At 45.9% G+C, this 5,150-nt stretch overlaps 1 non-coding gene across 1 annotated transcript; it reads left to right on the top strand.

Moving 5' to 3' along the window:
• The first annotated feature begins 4,726 nt into the window (after positions 1-4,726).
• LOC114809402 lies at positions 4,727-4,864 on the top strand. The gene has a single exon (XR_003757188.1). It is a non-coding gene; the product is annotated as a small nucleolar RNA SNORA7 (small nucleolar RNA).
• The last annotated feature ends 286 nt before the right edge of the window (positions 4,865-5,150 follow it).

Here is a 5,150-nt window from a genome sequence, read left to right as displayed (position 1 = left end):
CAAGAGTTTAGTACAGTGCTCTGCACACAGTAAGCGCTCAATAAATACGACTGACTGAATGAATGAATGCATGAGTCAAGTGAGCATGTTTAATTGTAGCAGGAAATCAGCAAGGTAAGGTAGAAGCGGGGCAAGCTGATTGACTGCTTCTAAGGGCAGGGATTGTCTCTATTTGTTGCTGCACTGTACTTTCCAAGTGCTTAATACAGTGCTCTGAACACAGTAAGCACTCAATAAATACGACTGAATGAATGACTATGGTAAGGAATTTCTGTTTGATGCAGAGGTGGATGGGTGATTACCGGAGGTTCTCGAGGAGTGAGGAAACATGGAATGAAGGTTTTTTAAGAAAACTTTTCTGTGCACCAGAACAGAATATGAACTACAGTGGGGAAAGATGGGAGTCAAGGAGGTCAGCAAGGAGGATGATGTAGTAGTCAAAGCGGGTTAGGTTACATGCTTGGATTAATGTGGGAGCAGTTTTGATGGAGAGGGAAAGGAGGATTTTAGCAATGTTGTGAAGGTAGAACTGACAGGATTTGGTGGCAGACTGAATATGTGGATTAAATGAGAAAGATGAGTCAAGGATAATGCCAAGGTTCTGGGCTTTGATACAGGGAGGATGGTGGTGATGTCTTCAGTGATGGGAAAGGATAGGGTTTGGGTGGGAAGATGAGGACTTCTATGGCAAGTAGAGTTCCCACTGTAACAGGCTAACAGAAAGGTCAAGTGCCTTGATGAAGGCTCCAGTAAGGTAAGGAACTGGTCACATAACTTAATTCTCCTTCTAGAGTTTCATTCACTTAACAGTGCTTATTCTTATGGGATTTAAAAACAATTTGAAATATTGCCCAATTGATTAATCAGTAGTTTTTACTAAGGATTTTACACTGTACTAAGCCCTGGGAGAAAACAATAAAGTTAGTAGACATGATCCTGGTCCCCGAGTGTTTTAAAATATAGTGGTGGAGAGGCAGACATTAAAACAAATTGCATGGGGGAGTGAGAGCATAAAGATACATTTTGGGGGTTGGGGAATGAATTCCCAAGTGCTTGGGTAACATGGAAGTGCTGAAGTGGTAGGAAGCGGGGAATAAGTTGGGAGATGAGATATTAATCAGGGAAGGCCTCCTGGAGAGGGTGTGATTTTAGAAAGATCTGGGAAGATGGGGAAAGCAGTGAATTACCCTATGTGAATGAACAACTATATGTGTAATATATATAAAACAATGTATATAACAATATATATTACATAACAAATAGATATTTTTATACACACACACATATAGTCTTCAACATTAGAAATTTATGCAAAGGCACTAGGGGCTGCAATGACAGCCTGTAATCATTACCAAAGTGACTAAATGGATTTGTGTAAATTAACATTTAGAAATAGAACTGAAATATTCAATGTTTAATATCCCACTGCTTTTAATCAGTAATGACTTCAGACTTTGTCCTTAAAGAAATGAAAATTTCTGATTTAAGAAAACATAAGCAAATAGTTTTAGTCATGTTTCTTGGCTATACCGTTGAAATCTTTTCGTTGAAAGGACACAAATGTGCTCAGTTACCACTTGATTGCTTAAGTATCATCACCGTGGTCTTTTTTGTAATTTTAGAGGATTTAGCCTGATGTAGGATTGGTTGTGGTATTGTTTATTGAACACCTTCTGAATGCAACAGACTGTAGTGTTTGGGAGGTACAATAGAAGCATGAGACTTGTTCCCTGCCCACAAGGAGTTTACATTCTAACAAGGGAGGCATAAAAGTATTCCCCAAGGGAGGTGCTGGGCACATTCCCTGCCCACAGGAAGCTAGTTGGACACATTCCCTGCCCAGTCATTAAAACAAAGAAGGATATGAATGTAAGTGTTGTGGGGGTGGGGAGAGGGTGAATATCAAGTGCTTAAAGGATACAGATTCAAGTGCATAGATGACGAAGAAGGGAGTGGGAGTAGGGGAAGAGGGGGCTTAACTGGGGAAGGCCTCCTGGAGAAAATGTGATTTTAAATAAGCCTTTGAAGGTGGGGAGAGGGACGGTCTGTTGTCTATGGAGGCGGAGGGAGTTCCAGGCCAGAGGGAGGTCGTGTGCAAGGGGTCGGCAGTGACACAGATGAGAATGAGTTACGACGAGTAGGATGGTGTTAGAGGAGGGAAGTGTGCAGGCTGGGTTATAGTAGGAAATCAGGGAGGTTAGGTAGGAGGGGACAAGGTGATTGAGTGCTTTGAAGCCTGAGGTACGGAGTTCCTGTTTGACGTGGAGGTGGATGGGTAACCACTGGAGGTTCTTGAGGAGTGGGGAGACATGGACTGAATTTAATTCAGAAAAATGATCTGGGCAGTAGAGTGAAGTATGGACTGGAGTGGGGAGAGACAGACAGGAGGCAGGGAGGTCAGTTATAGGGCCAATGCAGTAGTCAAAGCAGGATGAGATAAGTGCTTGGGTTTACATAATGGCTGTTTGGATGGAGAGGAAAGGAGGCATTTTAGCAATGTAGTAAAGGTAGAACAGACAGGATTTGGTGACAGACTGAATAGGAACAGTCTCTCAATTGTATTTATTGAGCATTTACCGTGTGCAGAGCACTGTACTAAACGCTTGGGAGAGTACAGTATAACAGACACATATTGAAAAAATACATACATGCACATGTAAGGGCAAGAGGGACTAAATAAATGATAAGATTTGATATTCTGATAATTAAGTCTAGGAAGGTTATTTGAGATGTCTAAGAAATGTGGCCTAGTGGAATGAGCTTGGGCCTGGTAATTAGGAGATCTGGGTTCTAAACGCAGCTCTGCCTCTTGCCGTTTGGATGACCTTGGGGAATATCACGTGACTTCTCTGTGCCTCAGTTTCCTCTTGTGTAAAATAGGGATGATGATGGCATTTGTTAAGCGCTTACTATGTGCCAAGCACTGTTAATAATAATAATGTTGGTATTTGTTAAGCGCTTACTATGTGCCGAGCACTGTTCTAAGCGCTGGGGTAGACATAGGGGAATCAGGTTGTCCCACATGGGGCTCACAGTCTTAATCCCCATTTTGCAGATGAGGGAACTGAGGCACCGAGAAGTTAAGTGACTTGCCCACAGTCACACAGCCGACAAGTGGCAGAGCTGGGATTCGAACTCATGAGCCCTGACTCCAAAGCCCATGCTCTTTCCACTGAGCCACGCTGCTTCTCGAGTTCTAAGTGCTGAGCACCATTCTAAGCGCTGGGGTAGATATAAGGTAATCGGGTTGTCCTACGGGGGGCTCACAGTCTTAATCCCCATTTTATAGATGAGGTAACTGAGGCGTAGAGAAGTTGAGAGACTTGCCCAAAGTCACACAGCTGATAAGTGGCGGAGCTGGGATTAGAAACCATGACCTGTGACTCCCAAGCCCGTGCTCTTTCCACCATTCATTCAATAGTATTTATTGAGCGCTTACTATGTGCAGAGCACTGTACTAACCGCTTGGGATGAACAAGTCGGCAACAGATAGAGACAGTCCCTGCCGTTTGACGGGCTTACGGTCTAATCGGGGGAGACGGACAGACAAGAACAATGGCACTAAACAGCGTCAAGGGGAAGAACATCTCGTAAAAACCGATGGCAACTAAATAGAATCGAGGCGATGTACAATTCATTAACAAAATAAATAGGGTAACGAAAATATATACAGTTGAGCGGACGAGTACAGTGCTGTGGGGATGGGAAGGGAGAGGTGGAGGAGCAGAGGGAAAAAGGGAAAATGAGGCTTTAGCTGCGGAGAGGTAAAGGGGGGATGGCAGAGGGAGTAGAGGGGGAAGAGGAGCTCAGTCTGGGAACGCCTCTAGGAGGAGGTGATTTTTAAGTAAGGTTTTGAAGAGGGAAAGAGAATCAGTTTGGCGGAGGTGAAGAGGGAGGGCGTTCCAGGACCGCGGGAGGACGTGACCCAGGGGTCGACGGCGGGATAGGCGAGACCGAGGGACGGCGAGGAGGTGGGCGGCAGAGGAGCGGAGCGTGTGGGGTGGGCGGTAGAAAGAGAGAAGGGAGGAGAGGTAGGAAGGGGCAAGGTGATGGAGAGCCTTGAAGCCTAGAGTGAGGAGTTTTTGTTTGGAGCGGAGGTCGATAGGCAACCACTGGAGTTGTTTAAGCTGCTCCCACCAGGGATGAAATACAACTGATCCTCCTCTTCTTTAGACTGAATTCCATGTAGGACGGGGACTAGGTCCGAACCGCTAGTATCGTACCTACTCTAATGCTTAGTTCAGAGCGTGGAACATCATCATCATCATCACTGATGTTTACTGCGGCAGAGCCCTGCCCTAAGGGCTTGGGGGAGTATCACACAACATGGCTCAGTGGAAAAAGCACGGGCTTTGGAGTCAGAGGTCATGAGTTCGAATCCCAGCTCTGCCACTTGTCAGCTGTGTGACTGTGGGCAAGTCACTTAACTTCTCTGTGCCTCAGTTACCTCATCTGTAAAATGGGGACTAAGACTGTGAGCCCCACGTGGGACATCCTGATTCCCCTGTGTCTACCCCAGCGCTTAGAACAGTGCTTGGCACATAGTAAGCGCTTAACAAATACCAACATTATTATTATTATTATATGTCCCCACCCACGCCCACAACAGGCTTACAATCTAAAGGGGCTCAGAGTGTAGAAGGAGGTATACAATAAGCACTTAACACACACCATTATTAAGATGTTTTGGAGGAGGTGGGATTTTAGGAGGCTTGAAGGTAAGGGCCCCCTCTCAGGGTCACACTTGGAGAGTTCCCTGTACCCCACCAGTCTCGGCTACAGGAGGGAGAGTCAGGCAGAGACATAGCCATTCCATTCCTAGCTTGGGCAGTGGCTAGCGAGTGGAAGGCGATCTGCCACAAGTCAAAACTCACCTGTGCTGGGCAGCAGCGGCATGGGAGAGAGTCAAGGGTGGAGATTCAAGGTGACTGCGCAGAAGGAGGCAATGGTAAACCACTTCTGGATTTTGACCAAGAAAACTCTATAGATAGACTACCAGAACCATTGCAGGTGGAGGTGGGGCGTTCTGGGAGAGATGCGTCCATGGCGTCGAAGACGACTCGACGTCACAAGAACAGACAAAAAGGTAGGAGGGAACTGGTGAATTGAAGTGGAAGGGAGTTCCAGGTCCTAGGATGGGAGTAAGGGAT

This window comes from Ornithorhynchus anatinus, chromosome 2 (genome assembly GCF_004115215.2).
Source record: "Ornithorhynchus anatinus isolate Pmale09 chromosome 2, mOrnAna1.pri.v4, whole genome shotgun sequence".
NCBI classification, from domain to species: domain Eukaryota; kingdom Metazoa; phylum Chordata; class Mammalia; order Monotremata; family Ornithorhynchidae; genus Ornithorhynchus; species Ornithorhynchus anatinus.
Note: the sequence above shows the minus strand (reverse complement) of the source record. Positions and strands in the feature narration are given on the sequence as shown.